Genomic DNA, 9,986 nt, shown 5'->3' with positions numbered 1-9,986 from the left:
TCGCAGATGACAGTTTAGACCTCAGAGGATTAATTACCATCTCTATTTCTGGCTCTTCTTGCCTCTCATTAGTCTTATTTTTATCACACCCCCTTCACCATAATTGCTTTGTAGTTTCTTTAAAAAAACTAATTATAACATAGATATTAGTATTAGTAGCATAGTATATGAATGTATTTGTCCAAAACAATACAGCAAATTTAATTAATTGTATCACAAAAGTGAAGTTTTCAACTGATACATCCTAATAGGGGCTAGCATGTACACATCTGCCTATGCAGAATATAACACATGTACCAGTTAGTAGTTCATTACTGGATCCACACGAAGCAGAAGTAAGAAAGACAAAAAAGAATAAAATCCATGAAAAAGTATATAACTTTGAAATGAGAAGCAGGCAACTTCATAATGTTACCCACATTATTTCTTAACAGGAAATAATGAGTCAGTGGTAAACAGTCATTTAGTTCTGAGAAATGGTGTGAGAGAGAAATTCCTGGAAAATACATGATTTACTGATATTTTCCCCAAATACATATTAACAGATGAACGTCAGTAAGGTAGAGTCAAAGGAAGGAGTTTTTTAGTAGCGACAGAGACAGAACAGAAACTTTGTCTTTTTAGACATTTCAACTGATTTAAGCATGTGTCTTTGCCTGTTTACTTTTAAATACATATAAAGCATTTAGAGCTGTCTTCATTTTTTCCAGCTGTAGGTGAATGATTTTGGAGAAAAAAAAATATATATATATTTTTGGCCTTCAGGTAAACCATTTCAGAGTTTTTGGTTGTCTATTTCTGTATGATATTTTCCTTTAACCTCCTATGTCATTTTTAGTGGTTGACTGCCTGTCTTTCTTTTAAAAGGGGGGTCTTGTGTCCCATGATTGCCAAGTGCTTGGATAATTGAAGTTCTCTAATCTCTATTCTCTATCTGGCTTAAGAGTTGGTAATTAGGTTTATGTGTGGCATGTTTGTTTCTGAGACTGTTCATCCTTTCTTGTGGTTCACAGTACAAATGCGGTACTTTCCCTCCTGCACCCTCCATCATTTCTTGAAAGGTTTAGCTAAGGTCAAAAGTTGAACTTCAAAGCAGTGCAGACAGTCAAACAGATTTGGTGGCATCTTCTTAATTGCCTTTTATACCCAGTATTGACTTACTCTCTAGGTCACTTCTTTCACCAACAGGAGGCAGCAAGTTCACGTATGCTAGTATGACTGTGAGATCTGGGGCAGGAGGTTGACGCATACATGATGACTGTGTGTGTGTCTATGTCTGCAGGTGGATGCTTTTAGCTTTAAACAAGCATGCCACAGTGGCATTACTGAATAGATCAAATTTAGGTTACAATTAATGTAAATATGTAACTTATTGTATTCCCCTTACAATAATTAAATAGCTGAACTGAAATAGAGGTGATTTTATCAGGTAGGGGAAGTGAAGCTGTTAAAGGAGAATGCATTTCAACAAGTCAGTTGTCAGAGAACCAATCAGAATCAATGAAAACACAAACTGCTTTATTCACAACTGTGTCACGCAACACTAAGACGGAGATCTGGACAAAATGGATATTTATATAGGTTTAAGAATGGTTGTGTAGTATATAAATATACATATCCTCCTTTTATGATAACTGTGACTTGGAGTAAAAGGCTCCACTGCTGCTCTGCTGGATGTTATCAGGTTCCTATTTTCTCTGAAATGTTACCATGAGCACACTGTGTACTGGTGTACTGCATGGACTTACTTCCCCCTAAATTTCCCCTTTCAAACCATGTGTATATGGATGGAAATCAATACAGGATAATTTGCATATCATGCAAATATTCTTCCACCTTCAATTTAGGTAGAGGTAGAGTTGGTGTACCTGCACTTCTAGTTGTATATTTGTTCTCCATAATCAGCCCATATTGTCACGACTATGGAGTTAAAAAGGCGAGGAAGAGAAGGACAGCAGACAGTAATGATGCTACTGTTGGTGTTTTTGCTTTCGAAGTTGCAGCCAAGCAGAAGGGCATTATCAGGTCAGTGCTGTCCCATTGCATTAATTCCCCACAGTAACAGTGGGATTCCACAGAGGTAGATCACCCTGCCTACTGTAAAATGAGCAACTATTGTACCACTTACTGACTAAAAGAAAGGAGTTTGCTGGGCTATTAATATATGCACTAATTTCTACATGCATTCATTGCAGACATCTCAGTTAAATGGATAGACTCTGCAGTCTGTTTAATTTTCAATGGAAATATTAAGACCAAAAATTGAGAAAATGGGAAAATGGACGGTGGTTTCCTTTTTCTGCGGCCTCAGTAACCTCTCAATGAGGTCTTAGATGCTCATACTAAGTAAAACATGAAGTTTATCTTTTCAATTAGAGTCAATAAGAAGTATTGTCTAGAGTGTGCTTATGAGTACCTTCAGGTTTGGTAGTAGTGTCTGCTTTGAAAACACCAATACACAGCGGTCAAAAAACTTTCAGCCCAAAGTTTTATAACAAACCTTCCCTTACCAAGAAGTGACAGCAATAGCATTTACCTGAGGTCAGAGATCTGGAGCAAATGGGATTTTCCGCCAAGGCTGGGCTAAGGCCAGGCAGGGTCTGATAATTTTTCTTTTTCGCCTAATACGTGAAATCATAATTTAAAAGCTAGACTTTATATGTTATCTTTCTAATATCGAATCTATCTAATAAATAAATAAACTTTAACCAACACTTTAAGTTTAACTAAATGAACAAACAATTATCTATCTAATAACAAAATTAGTTTGACAATTTTAACCGTGTTAGTGTGATAAATATCCCAAAAATATAAGAACTCATGAATGGGGGGGGGGGGGGGGAGCACTTTATTCAATATGCCAGTTTGAATGTAATCAGAATTACTCTTTTCATGATACAAGTTTCAAAGCATTCAATTTATATATGTTTGCAGAAAAAAATATGTGGAGTGTGCCTTTTAACAGTGTTAACATGTAACTCATGTAACTGAGTGGCAGTGACAATGAGCCAGCATGTCCAATAGCAGTGCCCCAGAATCACATGAATGGCATGCAGTAAGTTTCGCTGTTCTCAGTTACACTTGTGCACCTCCACTATTCTGCCTGTATACAACCAGCCGTGAAGAGGTTGATATCCCTTGCTGGTAAGTACTGAATATTGTACAAAGAAATGATTAACATATATATCAACAGAATAGATACAACAATAAGCAAAGACATACATGACCTGTAAACAGCTTTTGATACTTTTCAGTTACAAAGACTACTTTCTCTGTTTCCTGATTGCCAAAGGCCTTGTAGAACAGTCAACGATAAAACTCGTACTCACAAATTAGAATTGTCTCACATTTAGCAACTGGTGAAAAACTTTAAATTGAAACTGGATACTTACTTTAGAATAAAGTCCTGTCTTACCTTTGAATAAAGAAAATGATTTTTTGTTTCCACTTGCTTAATTGTAGTAATGTGATTAATATGCTTACACATGTATGCTGGATTCTGTCTATCATGAAGCACTGAGATTTATTACAAATTTTAAAGCTCTTACTCACTACGGTATATTGTATGATCAGGTTGGGTGTTCTGCTTTGTTACGTTTGAGACATAACTACTATTATATTCTCATTTTTAAGGCTATACTTGGTTTATGTCCATCTTACTGACTTACATGTGTCAGATACAATGCCATCAGCATGTTAATACTCTAAAATCAGATATGACCCTGATTTTAGATTAAAACAATAAAATCAGGGTCATACTGTGTCATGTGCCAAGGAGTAAAAATGGGTTTTAAAAGTGGACACTGAAGGGGCCTCTCTAATGTGATGGGGCAGATTGTTCCAGAGATTAGGAGCAGCAATAGATAAGGTCCTGCCTTGAGTTCCTCTCTCAGCCCTTAATAATTGTCCAGCTTCTCGTGTTCCTTCTTCTTTATGTTGCTATCACCTTTGCTTGTACACCACTACTATCACCAGTTAGTTATCTGTATCTGGAAGTCCATGGGATCTTAGTTTTGTTAGCTCCACCACCCTAGCGGGTTTATCTGATTTTGACCTCAGCTTTCCAGGTTATACCCAGCACAGATGTTCCTCTATATTTTGAAAGCGACTTGGTTATGGTGTTCCATGTATGCCCTGGCCTGCTGTTATGTGCTGGATTGTCTCAGGAGCTTCTTTGCACAGCCTACACCTGGGGTCTTGCCTGGTGTGATAGTCCCCAGCCTCTACTGATCTTGTGCTTAGAGCTTGTTCCTGTCCTACCATGATCAGTACCTCTGTAACTTTGTGCAGCCATTGGTAGGATTTCTCAATATCTTCAACTGGTGCGTTGAAGGTGTTGAGTGCAAGAGCAACGGACCTGCAAGATAGGATATTGGCTAAGCTGGAAAAGGATTAAAAATAATTTTTAAAATGTTACCTCATGTTTTCAAACCTTGAAGTTGCCATTCATGGTTGTATCACTTTAAGTCTTGTTCACATCAAAGAAGCAATAAGCAAAAAACAAGAGCTTCCAATACCTCTGTTTTTCTTTTAAAAAAAAACAAAAAAAACAACAACAACCAAAAAACTGAAAAATTGCAAAAGGACTCACAATTTCAAGTTCAGACTTGATTGAATTTCAAGCTGACTATTTGTCTCTGCTATTTATAGAAGAACAAAACCAAGAATTCTTGGGTTGTTATCGCCCACAAAAGATGTAACATTAGCCTGACATGCAAAAGTTCAACAAGGCCAAACGCACAGTGCTGCTGTAGCTCAATTTGCTGTAACTCAATGCTTTTCCACTTTAAGATTCAAAGAGCAGTTCCTGGAATTACATCATCAGTGGGTTCAAACAGGGTTACTTATTCTCAAAGCTGACACAGTGAGTCTCACAGTTTGTTCTCTGCTTCCAGTTTTACCAGAGCAACGACCTGCTAAAGTTTCTATTGTTTCTTTTGTAGTGAGATATTACAACAGTGTATACAAACACCGGTGGTGTTTCTGTGTGAGATTGACAGTTTAGGCTTCATCTAAGTCTGTTATAATAACCACATGAGAGACTTCCTCTTGATACTTCAAAAGCCTTTGTGTATCACAGAGGAGGAAAGTCTTCCCATTCCAAAATAAATAAGTTTCTACTGTGAAGATAAAGGACCCATTAGGTAAGGCAGAGCTTGTTGGTTATTAATATTGCAGCTCCCCACTCTGATCTTGCTTTGAAAACAGAAATGAAAAGGCGTGATGGAGAATTGGATCGAAATTACATGAGAAAAAAATTATCCATTGAGAACTATTCCATTTCTGGCTTCAGACAAACAAACAGTGAGACAGGAAAGTGTTACCTCACTGTAAGTGCATTGTTAACAGTGTGGCCTGGTTCAACTTTCAAAACACTCCCACCTCTGGTCGTCTCATCATCACCTGATAGTGGCCCACCTCCTTTCCTCTCCTGATAGCTTTTAACCTCTTAACAACCATTGGATCGTGGGAATAACGTGTTGGGTTAGGTGTAAGGTTTGAATTAGATCAGGGCTGGGCAATTGATTTTCCTAAGTGGCCACAAGCTGAACTCAGTTTTGCTCAATATTAATTTTATCTGTTTATACGCTTATTGGTGCAGCCCTCCTCAATAGTCCTAGTTCCTCATGTGACCCCTTTGGGAAAATGAATTGCCCTCCCCAAGTTAGATTAATGCATGGCCACCATTTTTATAGCATTTTCAAAATCTGAAAAAAAAAACCCCAAATGTAAATAAATAAATAAATGAAAAATAATGTACAGTCTAAATAAACACATGCAAGTTCATACCCCTGTCTTACAGAGGTATTGGCAATCTGGTGCATATTGATCCTGAGGAATTAAGTCATAATTGGTGATATCCCCAATCTAAACCCTAAGCCTAAACACACAAACAAAAAAACTTAAACACAAACAAAAAAACTTAAACACAGCATCACAGCATTCTGATAGCACAGTTCAACACTGATGATAATTTAGACATCAAAGTTAAAACTCACAGTCTAAAACCTCAAATTCTTCTGCTTATGAGGAATTCAGCCCCACCTCAATGGGGAAATAAGCCCGAGTTTCATTTGGGCATAATAAGGTTTTACGCTCTGGCTTCCCTCCAAAACCTTATACTTGTTCTTTTCATGGGCGATCAGCTGAACAGACAACAGCTTGCAGCAGTGTGGTTGGTACCATTCATTTTGTGTTGATTTGCTTGCCAGGACCCTTTCATGTTCTGCATCAAGGCATGTTGTCAAAGGAGTTTGCAAAGAAAAGTGTCTGGACTAAGTTACTTGAAGACGTTTCACCTCTCATCCGAGAAGCTTCTTCAGTTCTAAGGTCAAATGGTGGAGAGTCCCAGATATAAACCTAGTGGGAGTAACCCCCCACAGAGGAACAAAAGGACCCCCTGATGATCCTCTAATCGCCTGAGCCAAGGTGTGAAACGGGGTGTGGGTCCCAATCAGCCAGAGTTTCGGGTGTGTTCATTGTGAAACCTGGCCCCACCTTATCATGCGAATTCCTGAGGTCAGATGGCATCGATGCATCTTAAGGATAAAGGACACTCTTTCGAGGATGCCAATGTTCATATTTTGGACAGAGAGGACAGTTGGTTTGAAAGAGGAGTGAAAGAAGCCATCTATGTCCACTGTGAGTGACCATCTTTGAACAGAGGCGGGGGTTTACGACACCAACTCTCTGCCATCTATAATCCAGTTTTGAGATCCCTTCCCAGACGCCTTAACGCCCACTCACATCCTGGGCCATCTGACCTCAGGAATTCGCATGATAAGGTGGGGCCAGGTTTCACAATGAACACACCCGAAACTCTGGCTGATTGGGACCCACACCCAGTTTCACACCTTGGCTCAGGCGATTAGAGGATCATCAGGGGGTCCTTTTGTCCCTCTGTGGGGGGTTACTCCCACTAGGTTTATATCTGGGACTCTCCACCATTTGACCTTAGAACTGAAGAAGCTTCTCGGATGAGAGGTGAAACGTCTTCAAGTAACTTAAAGAAGTCCAGACGCTTTTCTTTGCAAGCTCCTTTGACTACGATGACCTGGATGACTGAGAACCTTCACAGACATTAAGGCATGTTAATGCAGAGTAATGAGCTGAAGTGGACAGGTTTTAGGCATTTGAGTTTTAGTGATAAAAAAAAGTGGTCATTTGTTAAATCAAAAATGAAACAGTATTTTACTTTCTACACATAAATACAGTATTTATACAGTATTTATGGATTTTATGTACATGTTCTAAACCATAGGGCTGCCTATATATGCCTTGGTGCATGTATACTTGTTTTTGTCTGAAATTCGACAGTGCTCTCCTAAAGAGGATAAATTTTTCTTATTTTCTGTCTTTTATAAACAATATCAGACAATAGATCTCAGTTGTTGAATTCAGGTATTGTCAGTCCAGCTACCACAGGTGTTATAAAAAATAAATCAACAATGTCTGCCTTTACAAACATTTGTTAGAGAAGGGACATTTTAAAAGGCTCACTGAATTTGAGCAGGCTATTATAACCTGTGGTATCAGAAATGAAAACACCAGATCTCAAAGATATTGGCTGTAGCTCAGGGGGTAGAGCAGGTCATCTACTGATCGGAAGGTTAGTGGTTTAATCCCTGGCTCCCCCAGTCTGCATGACAAGTATCCTTGGGCAAGATACTAAGCCCGAGTTGCTCTCTGATCCATCCATCAGAGAATGAATGTGTGTGAATGTTAGCTAGGAAGCACTGAAAACCATAGATGAAAATGCTTGTGTGCGCTTTCTTTGTATAAAGTACTTTGAGTGTTCCGGGAGATTAGAAAAGTGCTATATAAGAATCATATAAAAGAATACCATTTTACCAAAGGTTAAGATGTGCTATATGGTATGCATATGAGGCCCCATACTCTTTTTAGCCGTTTGCCCAGGCCAAGCGACCTGTTTCCTACATCAGTATGTTCAGTCTCATAATCCTCGATGTGCACCAAACCGTTTGTTATTCAGTGCTTTTGCCCTACTTAAGTTAACTATTTTATTTATAACATCAACAACGTGGTTAATTTTTAGCTCCGGTCATTTTAGCCCATTTCAGTCCAAGCCTTTTCAAGCATGCACTAACTGCATGGACATACTACTCCTTGTCATAGTGCTGTTCATTCAGCATTCAGACTGATCAAAAGTCCTTTTTGCATTTGAAATTTTGCTAACAAAGTTTCAGATATCCATTCCTACTTTGCATTAGTCAAGTTTTTTGATTTCTCAGTGTGTTTGATCTTGTAATAGCAATTCAAATTGCAATCCTTAAACACATCAACCTGTTTCTCCGCAAACTAAGTGCATAGCTTTACCTCTGACTTCAGTAAATAAATACATAGAAGTCCACGTTTTGCATTAGACTTTTTTATTTTTTAATATGAACTAACATTTTCCAGGGCTAGCAAATCTCTCATAAACATTGGCTCCAGTACATTTTAAGTGATCAAAGTGATTTAATTTGCAAGTTAAAAAAAATAGCAGTTGGTTTACAAATATAATCAACTAAGTTGTATTGTGATAAAATTAAAAAACAAAACAAAACTGTAAACTATTCTGTGATGGGGAGTTTATCAGAATGTTTCGTGGCTGAAATAAGACAAATTGCCTGGTAGCAGCTGAGGCAGCACAGCACCTCTGCCTCAGATTCAGATAAGGTATTCGTTTTTAAGCTCCAATAGGTCTTAAAAACCTGGGTCTCTCCACCATTCAGTCTTAGAACTGAAGAAGCTCGGATGAAAGGTGAACTGTCTTCAAGAAGCATAAACAAGTCCAGTCACTTTTCTTTGGAAGCTCCTTAGATTACCATGACCTGGATGACTGAGAACCTACATAGACATAAAGTGAATAATAGCTTTGTGCACTTGTTAAAATAAAGAAAAACTATATAAAAAACACAAAAACTTGTTAACCAACATTCAAATATTATTTATAGCCACATTTAAAATGACTGTTTCTATATTTCTCCTTGCTCACAATTTTGCTGCTCATTGGTGAGCAGTAATTCAAAGGTGGACTATGTGGGCTGGTGACACTTCCCTCCTTTCCTCCCTGCAGGCTGCCTGCAGGACTCCAATCATGTGGGGCGGGGGTTGTTGTGTAGGAATTTGCTGATGTAGTCCTTCAGTTATAAGAGGCTTTGAGAAATGGGCTTAGGACCTAGCATGGATATACCTCTCTGTAACTGTTCATCTTTATTTGCCGCTCTTATTCCATCTCTGTCAAATGTTTTCATTTTCCCAGATTAACAACTGTTAGCAGTCCTGTTGGCTGTTATATGAAGGAATAGAGGTAGGAGGGTAAACTGATTCTATTTATAATTTAATTCATTTTATATTTTAACTGCTTTGTGTGTGATACGTTGTAAATATTTTAAAGATTAAAAGGTGATTAAAAGGTGTTGGCAATAGAAATGTTTTGGGGTTTTTTTAAAAGATTTTTAGCGAGTATTTTAGAGATTTTTACAGTATTGGCATAGAGGGAAGTGCTCTCTTTTACATTTTTAGCACAGTTACATAACTGTATGTAGAAGTTTATGAACAAGGTGTTTTTGAACATTGCAACACAATTCTTCATTCTTGGTTGAGATCAGGGAAACACGTTCTCCTTTTCCATAGCGCTGGTACAGTGGTAAGTACAGTCACTACATAACGAGGAGGCTTTTGGTTTTACCAGTCATCATCTGAGGAGTTGGCAAGGATATTGAGTGTGTTTTTATTGCTCAATCAAATTTAGATTTAAAGAGTTCTCTTTCTATAAATCTTTTCACAACTTGAACAAAATGGCTTTTCATCTTTCACTTGTTAAGGCTGACGATACATAAAAGTGACACAATAATGACAACTTAGAAAGGTGGAGTAAACTTGTTGATGTGCTACTAAACCAACATTCAGAGGTTAGCATCATCAGATCATGCTCAGAAGCTATTCCTGCATTCAGTTAAACTCACTGTTCAGATGTTTCT

Source organism: Diplotaxodon limnothrissa, linkage group LG20 (genome assembly GCF_057381915.1).
Source record: "Diplotaxodon limnothrissa isolate DT_005_m linkage group LG20, D_limnothrissa_male_GT1.1, whole genome shotgun sequence".
NCBI lineage: Eukaryota > Metazoa > Chordata > Actinopteri > Cichliformes > Cichlidae > Diplotaxodon > Diplotaxodon limnothrissa.
This window is presented reverse-complemented; position numbering follows the sequence as displayed.